Raw genomic sequence first — 14,474 nt, 5'->3', positions numbered from 1 at the left:
TAGCAAACAATACTGTATTGATGGTTGCCGGAAACAAATGATTATACTAATTAATTAAATAGGATGTGTGTGTTCATATAAATTGTTATTTTAACAAAAAGTCACGAAATAATCTTTTCCATGTTTGCTAATCTTTAATAATTCCAAAATTGTCCAGAGGGATGTAGTTCACCGTAGCGCTAGCTCATTATGACGCTACGCCACTGTCTAGCTTGTCGCTTGCACAGAGCTGTGGTGAGTTATGATGCATTCGTATTCAATGGCTTTCATGGTAGTGTAATTTTCTGACATTGTGATGCTGATGAAAATGTAACATGGTGGCAGTGATTGATTTACAATGTGCTACACTATGTAAACTGTTGCTACAATGTAAGAGGATGATGCTACAAAATGCTGGAATAATGCTACATATATAGAATTATCAAATGCTTAATACATAACCAATGCAGTACATAACCGAGTACTGTTTATAAAGATTGAAAATAATGCTTATTGTACAAATTGCAATTTGTGCCACAAAATACTAGTACATGTAAATACTGAAAATACTGCTATTAGATATAGATATGCAATATTCCCATGTTCTACAATGCTTTGAAAAGTATGTCTATAAATTATAATATAAAATATAAATTGCCAATTGTAGGAAAATGCCACAAAAATCCTGAAAATATCCACAAAATTCTATAGAAAATGTCAAAATTTTGTGTAGTATTCTGTAGCAACATACTTGCAAGCATCATGCTACTGAATGCTAAAATATTTTTTGGTGATCGGCTTCACGAGCAGATCACCTCTTTATTGTCAAGATCATAATCGGAGATTGTGACGTCATCATATTGCCTTTGAATTTCTAAAAAACTGAATTTTTATATATGATAAATGTGATTGATAATAAATCCCTCACCAACAGGCATTTGTCAATTCAATGAGAGTTAATACATGTATATCTCATATCAGAAGTCAACATTTTGTGCCATTACTATAAACACGTGCATCATGAGGTGCGCATACGCATGAGTAAATCTTTTAAAATGCACAAAATTACTCTTTTTTAAAAAATGAATTAGCGTATACTTTAGGCCATTTTGAGCATTAAAAAATTTTCCTGAGAGTCAAAATGACGAGTTCAAATCTAGTTTATCCTTCTTTCTTTCTCCCCATTTCTTGTTCGCACGATATCTCAAAATTTCCGTGAGCTACGTACAAGCACGCGTCAACGAACATTTAGCTTAGCCTGGAATAGTCACAGTGAGCTGTTGAATGTGCTCAGTCATGCGTGACGTAATCTACGCACAAATTTGCATGTTTTACATTATCGTTATCGATCATATCATCGTAACCAATTGTCATTTCTAAATCATATTCAGTGGGCATAAACTTCAGATCAAGGTCGAATGTCACATACAAAAATATTTCGCGTGCGCACCATAACACGCATACATGTGTGTCAAAATTTAAAAATGCTCAAAATCACTTTTTGACTGAATTAGAGCATGTTTCAGGCCATTTTGAACATTTCAAAATGTTTTGAAATTTTCAACTACGCGCGTGCATTATGCATATTTTGGGTTCCTGGCATTGTATTCACAAATCTCCATTCTTTTCAGTCATCTTATGGCCAATAGCAATGCCGTACGCATGTACCAAACATCTTTGCAGGCGTTTGTGCCAACATACAGTGAAAATATGCTAAAAATTAGGCGTATTTTTAATCAGTTATAGCACCTTAGGATGAATGGTGACCCCTAATTTTCATTACATATTCTGATGTCATCATATTGCCATCTAAATTCAAAAAACTGAATTTTTATTTATGACGTCATTATTTTTATTCTCATTCAAACTATCTCGCTTTTTCTTGATCAATCGTCTCCCACCTTCGAGCATGTTATAGCAGAGACAATTTCCTTTCACAGTGTTTCAACCATTTTGCACTTCAATGATGTCATCATGTTCAAAATGAATGTTTTTCTGACCTCTTCCCACCTCTTTCTTTAAATTTTTGACGATCCGAGAGAGGCGGCAGACTTGGTATTTTCCTGTACAGTTTGAAAATCCTGGCTACAACAGTTTTCCATATTTCACTTTTAAGCGCTGCGATATTTCTTGCTGGGCTGGGCAAGCGGATCACCTAACTCGTCTGTAGTGACGAGTTCATTTCTAGCATTAAGTTAGGAATTATTTTCTTATACAATTCATACTTAACTACAAACCAGCATATGGATGCTTTCTGATGCTCTTACTACTCTTATATGATCATTTCTCATAGATATTGCAATGTAATACTTTGAAATGCAGTTAAATTTCAGGAAGATTAGCAATAATTATAATTAATGAATAACATATAAATAAACACTAGTAGGAAAAGGTAGATTTGAATAAGGATTAAATTTGTGTCTTAGTAAAAACAATCTCCTTCAGAAGATTGAGTTAAAAACTTGCTAACCTTCTCCCTGTTTACATAATTCCAATCCTACCTACATGAAATATAGCATTTTAAGACTTGGCATAAATAAATTGAATCAGCAATATTGTAGTAAACAATTAAGTATAAAGTATTAATATAATTATTAACATTATAATATTAAATTTTCTTTCAAATTGGAGAATACCTGAAAGCACACACATTTTTTATTAAATAAAAAAAATCTACTCTCTATTATGGCAGTAGATCCTATGATGATCCTATGATCCCTACTCATGGTAAATAATTCAGGCTACTGCAATTACTATCGAATGCTCTTTGGCTTTCAATTGAATTTCAAAATATCAGACTTAAATAGGCATGGACTTATCATGCTATGCTACATGATAGTTGTGGCATCTACATAAATACTGATGTTACAGTGTGGTGGCATGGTATATACTGGTGCTACAAATTTAGTAGCCTACTACATATTGATGCTATAGTGGCCTGCTTTATTAATGCTATAATGTAGTGGCCTGCTATAAATTTTAAGTCTATAAAGTAGTGGTTTGCTATATATTAATGCTATAATGTTGGCAACCTGCTATATATTATTGCTACACAGCAGTGGTATTTTGTACTTCGGTATATTGGCAACTATACCAATAATAAATGCTTTATACTGATGAATAATGTGAGTACCTGTACATTACATTACAGGAATGTATTTTCATTTCATTACCATGTTAATGCTAAAATGCAGTAAACATATCACATCACAATTCAAGACATATTAATAACAGTACTATAGTAACAGTAATAGAAATATTATTATACTTTGTTTATATATAGCACATCATGCAAGTATTTGGTATCTTGCAATGGTTATAACAAAATGTGGCATGAATTCTTCTACTACCTTGCTATAAAACATCATTAGTCAACTATAGCCAAACATTTAAATGTAATAGAGCAGTGGTAAGCCACACACCAATAAGTAATGTATCAAAAATGTTGACGCTGCAAGGTATCATGCTTAAAATGCCATGCACACTACACCAAAAAAAGTATGTGAAATTTGCCTTCTTGTTCGGGACTTAAATTCATGATGCATAACACATTCGCGAGAAATTATGTCATTTGCTAATGATATGAGACTTGTCAAAAAGTAATATTTCCGCATCACCGCACTGAATATATTACGTGTGCTAACATCGTAAGCGAGAAAGCGGTTCAGTTACATATATGGATTAAGATTACAAGCTTATTATATGATACAATGTCCAACGCATGTACACATTCTTATGATCTTACACTTATGTGGTCCTTCACGTGGACATTCCACTTGAAAAAAAAACTTATCGTCTTCATTGATCTGAGTGCATTCTTTAATGGCCATGTATAAACTTTAGTTAGTAGGGACTTCAATGCATTTAGAATCTTCTGTCACTTGAAAAATAAAACAAAAAACAGCGTACAATATTTTTCTAAACAGTTTTAAAAACTTAATCATATGTTATGTTGTCTGAATTTGTTCATAGTATTTTAGACATCAGAAAGTATTTTCACACATGGAATCCATGATAATGTTTCAATGAATAAATGAAAAAAGAGAACAAATATACGAACCAATGATTACAGTAATATAAGGAAAGCACTGCCTCCATTAAACAAAAAGTATGTTTTCTTGATTATTTTAATCACTAAGAGAAAATTTGCTGAAACAAGATCAGAGCTACTACCGAGCTGGCATTCATACTGTATATTAAGTAAAGCGAAAAAAACCTCGACCACAAACTTAGAAACAATGATTCAAAAAAAAAATTCCATCAAAAAATATTCAACAAAGGAGTCCAGTTTACGTTAGAATGATTAGCTATCTGCGGCAAAGCGAAACATAAATGATTCCGACATTCAAATGTACACTAGAAGGTCTTCTCTCGTTAGAAATTGATGATACTGATAATTCAAAAGAAATGTTAATACTGCAGCTCTGGCCTTGAACCGAGAAAATCATTTTTGATAATGTATTTTCGACTCTGTTTTCTGGTATGTAATAACATTTGGTAATTGTGCATGATATTGACTGTAAAATAATGTGTCATTGACATTGGACACTAACGAAAATGAGCATGCATTAAAAAAGACTATTGCAATTTTAATGAGAAATATTCTTTGTAATATGAATATATGATATGTAATGCCAACTGAAGATAGTTTAAAAATTGTAGCACAATGGCAGGCATATGGTATTCAAAACAAGTGTAAATATAAATACAGTGTATGCAAGTGCTCGAATACGAACATACGATGTTATACATATTACACTACATTTGTTATGATTTTCAACACATCTTATAAGTTATTACCTGTAAATTAATGTATTCAAAATGTTTACCTTTCCCTAAATTTTTTAGTGGACTTTAGTCAAAGAGGGATTGAACTCAGATTTTTCTTGAGTTTTCGCTTTGTTTCTATTACCCTCATTTTTTAAAAATTTCTATAAATATTAGATTCTTTGCAGCAGTATTCTTACCATCTTTATGTAAAGAAAGCGCTGTGAACATACTTAATTTTCAGAAATACTTGGGCTGATATCTTCATATTATTGCTACTAATATTCAAAGAACATTACAATTTTGCTTCCAATGCATTTTAGTCTAAAGAATACTGTTGAGGAAGAAATCTTAATGAATATCCCTGGTGCAAAGTTCACTACAAATTTAGTTTTTTTATTGAATGATTTAATGAAAATACAGTACGGTAAAAATAACAATATAACTTATAAAAATCAATCAACCAATTCCAGTCTGATAACGTGGCGTTTATATAATGTTAAAAAATTTCTTTTAACATAAAAAGAAAACAATAGTGTAATAAGAAGGCAAAAATAACAATTCTATGCTAATAATGTTTTTAATTTCTTCTTCAAGATTATTATTGTTTTTGTTGTATAGTTTCCATTTAAATGTCATTTTCTACACTTATTCATTATTTATTATTTCTTACGAATTGACGATGGCTTGTTGAGTGACAAATGACTCATAGTATGTTTGTTTTCTTATATTTACTCAACAACAGCATGATCCCGCCAATTTTTGTAATGAACATTAATATTGGAATAGAAATTAGTTTCTTAGATATTGATTAAATATTGCATGATTGAATAGAGAATTTTTTATTTATTATAATCTTATGCATGAGTTTTAATAATAAAATGGATATTCCTAGAAAATGAAAAAAGCAGTATTCACTCCATACATAAGAAATTGTTAGTATAGACAATAAGGGAAAAAATAAAGATAAAAAAGAATTAACAAATAATATAAAATAATACAAACTGAAAATCAGACAAAATTAATGAAACCTTACTATGAATTTATATATTTTAGAATAACACTTAGTGGTAGCACATTCAGTAAGTACATTAAAGTTTAACTTTCATAAAAATAACACAGCACATTGTATATACATTGGTCATATGCATCCTATTGTTATTAGTGGTGAATTTTATTTGATATTCACCAAATGCAATAAGGGCCTCCTTGAGTCAGCTTATGAGACCACACCTCCTGAAACACTGTGAAATAGTAAACATGACATAAATAAAATAATTCCACTAAAAAAGAAAAATGTTCATGCAGGGGACACCTAATGGAAATAATTGTCTTTCTTCGCAATTTTAGGGTTATCCCCGATATGCTTTTTTGTGATATCTGTTCATGTGAATTTGTTTCTATTGTATTTCTTAAAGAGCATATTAAATAAATCAAATCAAATCAAAAGCTATGACATTTTAGACTTATGATGTTTATATTCCTAAATTATTAAGGAAAAATAATTTACACTGTGTATAGAATTTATTTTAAGTCATATATTTATTAAATATATTATTATCTCTTTCTATTAATATGTTTAGAAAAGGGGTCCTTATCTGTATTTAGTACAGTAATACTAAATACAGATAAGGACCCCTTTTCTATTAATATGTTTAGAAAAGGGGTCCTTATCTGTATTTAGTATTACTGTACTGTACAGTAACTTTCCTTTAATTTTGGTTTGGTAGTTTTTATTTGTCAGCTTTCATTTCAGTTTTAGGCTATCTTATCATTGTTTTTGATTTACTTTTAGTTACTTTTTAATTTCATGATTGGTAAACATTTTTTTTGTGTTATATTTACTGTATGTACCAGGGCTTCCTTAGAAAGCAGTGATAGTCGCTGAATAGATACTCTCTGTTTAAAGAAAGCTTAAATAAATAATTATAAATAAATAATACCTAAATGTATAAATATATTAGACCTTACTCAACATAACCCAAATTTACACTGCTTGGTTTAAGTTGGTCACCACAGTATTTCTAATTTGTATGAGAATAAAAAAATAATCTAATTTTGAAAAGGCAAATGTTTCTTAAGAAGAGTGCATTGAATTGAATGGATTAGAAGGTATTATGTCACTCAGTGAAGCATGAAGGAAAGAGGGACAAACAAAAGAGCAAAGATTGAGGGGAAAAATCACGACTCCTGAAATCAAAGGGCGGCCTTTTGTGCAGAAGGGAAGATTCTGTGGTCTGTCCTAGCATGACCGATAAGGTCTAGAGATGAACAATGCCTATTGATGAAAAGAATGTAACTTTACTAAAACTAGTACCATTGATAGAAACAGCAGAAAAAAACCAGGATACAAAGAACAATGAATGTTGGCCTGTCTCCCAGCTCATCGGTAGTACACCTGCCTTTGATACAGAGTAAGCTTACTGTATATTCAAATAAATAATGTCTCTTGGTGATAACAATCTTTCTCCTCTGACACTCTAGTTTTCATTATTTTTCTATTTTATTTATATTTTCCAAAGATTAAATATAAAATAAAATAAATATTTGATCACAGAGTAGTATTCAAAAGAGAAATTAAACCACAAAATAACTAAAATTCAAAAGCATTCTACAAATACATAAAGGATGTATTTAGTACAATGGTGGAATATTTTAGTGATTCTATTTCATGATGTGGACTGTAACCACTATATAATGATGGCCATCCAAATCTGAATTTGTAGCCCCTACTACATGGAATCAGTCAAATCAATCAATCAACCAACCAACAAATTCATCAATCATCTAACAGCCAATCTATTTATATATCTTCAATGTATTTTGTTGGGAGTTTTACTTGAGTTGACAAAATTTTCTTGAGTAGGGAAGGGTGTAGGCCTAAATATTTACTATTCTCGTATACGACAGGAAAACCAACCCCTAGCCGTCTCAACCAGCCAGGCCTTGAACCTGGTAATGAAGGTTTGAAGGCTGCATGTAAGATTAGGCAGGTACTGCACAAGTCCTTGGCCTAGGCTCTTTGACGATGCTGCCAAATGTTACCTAAATTGCACGCAAGAAGGGTGGAGTACATTAGCAGTCTTGTCTCGGTTTGGCCTCCCAAGCTTGTATTTAGAGTATTACACGTTTCAACATGCTCTTGATCTTGGCTGGTGGAAACTTATATACTTCTCTCAGATGAATTAGTGAGCAGTGCACTGACAATTAAATATAATCAATATGAATTATAAAAAATACCTATATTATAAAAAAAAAAAATATAGTAAAACTTGAATATATCACATGGAAGTTACAGGAATTAATTCAGATGTTTAAAAGTGAAAGTTATATGAAAATTCATTGTATGTTTATGTAATAAATATTTATTATGAACAAAAAATATATGATTATAATTTATACAGAAATATCTCAAAAATGCAATGATATCTATTTGCAAATTAGAGGAAACATTGCTTACTATAAAAAAAATTCAATTAAAATTTCAATGTAATAGATATTAATAATACTGTACATGGACAGCCACAATTTATAGTCTATTCAATCTTGTATTCTATAATTGAAACTATAATAATGTTGGGATATACATTTATATCACTATACACAGGTAAATTCAATAAATTTAAATTATAGAGGGTGCTATATAGTTTAAAGCAAGTGCAGCATAAAACTGAGCTGATTATTACAAAGGCATGGAAATGAACCCTGGGAAAATCACTCAGGTGGAACTGTGCAAGAGATATGAAGGTCATCTAAAGGGTATTAGCAGATCTGCCACCTACACAAAATGCATAATCACATGTTATACTGTACTCAAGGTTTGGATTTTGACAACATTTGGATAAAATTGTCATTTACAAAAAAAGATTACGCACATATGGCATGTTATTAGGGAAGAAAATGTGTCAAAATTAAGCTTTTTGGCTAAACTTTGTGCAGAAATGGTAGCGAAAACATACTATGAAGATCTTATTTGTTTCTTTTTGTACTTTTTGCATCAAAAAGCAATTTGTAATTGAATGCACACCGCAGTGGTATTCACATCTTTAAAAAAATATAAGAATCATAATGACTTAATAGGCAAAGCAGTAACAACAAAATATACATCGTCAAAACTACACATCTATATAGATGAAAATCTTTCAATCATCTTTGATAAATGTTGTAAAAAATACATTCAACAAGCATGGAATTTAAGATCAAATATCTACAAAAACATTAATACCTAAGTACCACCAATATTTTTAAGTTGCTTTTTTAATTATGTTTATCTTATTTTATTATTTTTAATTATTATTTTTTTATCTTTATTATTATTTATAATGAATTTGTTTGATGGAACGTTGCCATTTGGCTTTATTTACCGAACCTTTTGTTCTGTAATGATTTTCGTAGTTAAGTTGTTTTCTTCTTTTCAATTTTCTGTTGATTTTGGTCTTTTGGATGACCATCATTTTGAATGCGTGCCACTGTAATAAAAGTGATTCCAAATAAAAACTAAACTAAATTAAACTATAGAAATGTTTCAAGCCAACAAAAACTATATGCAATGATTTTTAATAATATTAAAAAACCCAATTTAAAAAAAAAATCCCACAACCACGCTAAATTAAATAAACTAAAATTACTGATAAAATGGTCTTCACAATGCAATTATCCTCTTTTTTTTTTATAGAGAAATTAAACATACAAAAAAGAAAATTCAAGTTTATTGGATCAAGAAGTTCAGCAGACTAATATGTGGTCGGTCATAGAATGTTACATCTTTACCTGTTTTACCTAGGCATCAAAAGCAGAACACCAAACCAAGTGAACTACAATTTTTCCTGTAGTCATCAGTTTTTAGTAGTTATTCCTAATTTGAATATAACTTCAGGTGGGCTTAGAGCATTAGACAATATATCACATGAAAAGGTATGGATAGGTTATTTACTGGAACTGAAATACTTGCCTTAGATTTATCTTATATTACCTGCACTAAAATCCTTTGAAAATCTAGAATCTACACTCTTAAAGACTCAATTACAAACATGACTTAAGATAGACAAGAAAGGATGGAAACTGGACAAAACAGATAGCTTTACAGAGAGGAAATGTTGAAAGTTTGAATTTCTGCATTAAGTTGTAGTTACAATATTAGTATTCTTCTTGAAGTTGTAAGACTAATTTCAAAAGTCATCTGATAGAGTATCAATTCCATTCAACAGATCAGCATCAATGCGGTGCATCCAAAACTATTGACCATATAGTCTGCAGGTCGTGCCAAGTCTTTTGGCCTCCAAATGAATACAAAGGCGGTCTGCATCTGAACGAGGACACCATTAACTGGCTTGAAACCATGGACATACCAGTGTAGCTTCTGAGTTGAATTCACACGACATTTATTTGCTCTCTTTTCAAGTACATACAAATATAAAATACAGATTCAGTAATAATGCAGGGAAAAGGAAGAAGGCACAGACCCATGAAGAAAATAATCTTGTGATGGGCCAAACTTCAACAAAAAGACAAAAAGAAGACACAAAAACAATCAGAAAGAAAGAGAACATGGACAAAACAGGAAGAAGACACAATCGAAAAGAAAGCAACAATTCAAATTAAATTTTAAAGCCGAACAAGATTTTTGTGAAAAACGGGGAGGATAATAAAGTTTAGTAACTAGAAGTAAGGTCATTCTTAAGCTGGATAGTTAATGATCTTTTATTACTGGCGTCAACAACTTGGGGAGGTACTGAATTCCATAGTTTAGAGCCAGTAAATCTAATATTATGTTGAAAATGATTTGTCTTATGTATGGGAATGGTGAAGATAGAAATTGAATTTGAAGATGTTACAGAAGTACTTTGGTAAAATAAAGTGAGAAAATGCATACACAAACCAACCTTGTTGGAGAGAGTTCATGTCAGAAAGTTTTAGGAGATCTAAAATGGAGAATAAACTAGAGGAATGAGACCAGTTTAAATTGGAAGGTCTTAGGTTTAAATCCTGATGGGGAAAATTATTATCATATTTATTTATTACCATTGTGTGCTTTCAAATAACTGAATGGTTTTGCCCTATTACCAATAGGGAGCTTTTCGATTGCATGATGACAGTAGGACGTAGAACGTAATGACGTCAGTAAAAGTCATCTGCACATGCAAGAATGTTAAGGTCACCTCATCGAGTAGATTCTGGAACGCAATTTGGCCAAATCTACGTATGCAGAGAGCGTAGGACGCCAGGTAGGACGGTCACACGAGTGATTCCGTTCTAGCGTCACATTGTCGCACAAATCAAAGCTCCCTAATATCTGCTACCTGTGCTTAAGTACCAAATGTATATAATGTATAAATATATTTTCTTCTTTCTTTGGAATTGTATCTTTGTTAACAACTGAATCTGACTATCCAGAGGCTGACAAACATTAATGAAGAAAAACTGAAGACTGCCATGTCGTCTATCTACAATTAACCATTCATGATCTGCCGGCTTGGGTTCCAGACACCCAGTTGAAAATTAGGAGGAAATATTAACAGATGCATAAATAATTCTTCCGATACATTCTTTGCATAGACTGTTAAAATTGAAAGGTTTTTCTTAAATTCAAGCTCCAGAGGAAAATAATGTTTTGCTATGTGGTACAACTGATTTGTCTAAGATGCCAAAAGCATATTCGAAAAACTTGGGAATGGTTAAGAGATACAGATTTTTGAAGTCAAAAACCTGGGGAAAAAAAACCACCCTTTTTTCCACCTCCCCCCCCCCCAGTTTTTAAATAATCAAAAATCTGTATCTAATTAACTGTTCCTGAGTTTTTCTTCAAATATACTTTTTGTGGCTTACAAAAATCAGTATCAAAAATGTAGCAAAAAAATATTTTCCTCTGGAGCCTGACTTTAAACGGAAGTCTGTAAATCAGTAAAAACTAAAATGTTTTGATCTGTGTCTGTAAACTGCAAGAAAACCTAGATATTCATGTTTCATAGTTTCTGCTAAATTCCAAATTATGCATCTAATTTTTTAGTTGGTAATTCATGGGAAGTAATGTTACATTCAATCACTATAAATTCCCTGTTATTAACTTTCACCTAAATGATCAAAGTTATAAAAATGATCTTGAAAAAATCATAGGGGTTAGGATATTTTTTACATTCATAGCACAAATCAGTGTTGTGTGATGATATATATTTTTAACTTTAATCTGATTGAATTGAGACAGCATTAAGCAAACAATCTAGCATTCCTGTTTTTACATTCCAATCCTGATAAGCACCAATAAACTCTGTGAATTTTTTCTTTGAGAACTCGTTATAGCCTGCTCACTTTCATTAGACTGTAAAAAAAAGTCTCGCCGTATCATGTAAATTTGCAACTATGATGCAGATTTCAACAAGTGTATGAATAATCATCACAAGACAAAAATTTTGTAGTGCCTCAAGGGATTCATCTCATTTTGTTCTGAGCTACAAAATGCTACCGTGACCAGCTAACAGAAGCAAGTTCAATTTTAGGAAACAAAAAATACACAAGCATGTACTAGACCTATTAAAACTAATTGTGCTTTGAAATGGCAGACTATTATTTTTACATATCAATGGCCGAAAAATGGCTAAAAATGGCTTTGAAAGACAGGTCAAGGGCAAACAATTAAAATTAAAAAAAAATATTCTAATGAATGATACCCAACTAGCGACAATGGTATTCATCTACACTATTAAAAGGTGACAATCTCAAATAGGTAACTTTTAGGTTATTTCTAATAATTACAAGGTTGTGTGTTTGATGCATATTTATCAAGTAACAGAGAATCTTTCTTCCCTTTCTTCTTTCAACCCCAAGTGAGCAAAACATTCACAGAAAAAAACATCCAATTTATGATATGTTTTTCGAAACACCTGGTTGATTTCATGTAGAAGACATTCACAGAAACTCATTAATTTGAAACATAAAAAAAGATTTCTAATGTAATTTGTTGCTTACAAACATAACCTTTATTTGAAAGTCAATTATGAATCTGGCCACAAATTATGAGTCTTAGATTGGGTTCACAGGTTTTGGTTGCCAAAAGGATACATCACAAAGAATGCATAAAAATGAAACAAATATGCTTACATACAGTATTAGGTTTGGATATTTAAAAAAAATCAAGAGTGGATACCAAATTTTAACCCCAAGATGTCCATGATCCACAGCCAAATGTATACATGCTAATATGCAAATGCTGAAAATAAAAAATCATGGAAGTATAAAGAGTGAATATCATTAAGAAAAAATCAACAAAAGGAATAACACAAAGATATGTCAATGAATGGAAACAGTTAAACAGTTTGAAAAAAAAACAAAATGAAATTTGTGATCATTCAAATAACTTTATCTGCATAAATTAATGTGAAATTAAAAAATGGGTTTTACTCAGATTAACTATTTATTAACCTATATGTGTCCAAAGTTATAAATGGAAAGAGACTCAACATCAAGGCTACATATGGAAACAAGTTCCACATTTGTGTCTGACAAATGTTCAATGGAAATTCACATGTTAACATTCTTCTTCAAGAAAACTGCAACCAACGAAATAAAAAAAACAGCCTCTTTGTAAAATTGCCAATCAGCCATAAGTAGGACTTGTACGCTATGTGTTCAAGATAAAATTGTGTGTTCTAGTCAGAACTATAAATAGTGATTATTTAGTATTACTGACACCAGTGATTCCAACATGGATTTTGTAATACAGACAGAACTGAGTGAAACAATATCCAGAAATTCTGAAAGAAAAGGTTCTTCAAAAATGGTACTCATAAATCATTTTCTTTTTAGAAATAATGTTATAGTGCATCATATTTGCTTCCCTACTACAAGTGACAGACAAATATGTTTGTTCTTTGCATAAGTGCACAACCCAATTTTAAATCTTATAATAATACAATCTTTTCTTTTATTAAAATGGAAGCTCATCAAGGTGGTGTTCTTATACAGATTAAAGATCTGTTAAAGATATATGTTATCTTTAACACATGAAACAAACTTACCTACAAAATGTACAACTAAACAAGAACAACTTTACAAAAATACTTTCTGATTTATTAGATGGATGTATTTATTTATTTGGTGTACAGTAAACACCAAGGATAACCCACGAAATTTTGAAGAAGACTTATTTCCAGTGGGGTCCTTCTGGTGGTGATTGGGCAGTACACCGAGACACAATTCCCTACTCTTTTCCGAAGAGTGTACTGCGTTAACATGCTTTAGATCCAAAAGTGGAAAACGATGTCCACAAGAGAGTAAATATGAACCATGACATATCCTTATCTAACCGGAACCATAACCGGAAGAAAATAATTTCAGCACTGCCACACTATTCACCAACAATTTGAGATGCAAAGGCTAGCACAGGTGCTCTAGCATTGCTGGCATCTATTCTGTCCTATCCTATGAGCGTCCAATGCCAATTTCAATCAAACTTGGTCAGTATAACTGGTAACTGGTTCTGTCACAAGTAACACAGCAGTCTTGTCCTTTGCACATTTGCATTGGCATAATGCAGGGTCTTTATGATGTTCATGAATTTAGCCTCAAACATCATTAAAGGGTCATCTTTCTTTCTGGCAATATTATTATATTATTATTTTTTTTATCTTACTGGATAAAAAAAAAATTCCCCGTTTGTGTGTTAAAAAATAAAATTTTTAACATAATCCAATGGAGCTCAAATTTACTAGGAATGATCAAACTGGGTTCATGTT

The sequence above is a fragment of the Anneissia japonica genome, unplaced genomic scaffold (assembly GCF_011630105.1).
Source record: "Anneissia japonica isolate Jap-2015-1 unplaced genomic scaffold, ASM1163010v1 scaffold284824_len513422_cov204, whole genome shotgun sequence".
Lineage (NCBI taxonomy): Eukaryota > Metazoa > Echinodermata > Crinoidea > Comatulida > Comatulidae > Anneissia > Anneissia japonica.
Note: the sequence above shows the minus strand (reverse complement) of the source record.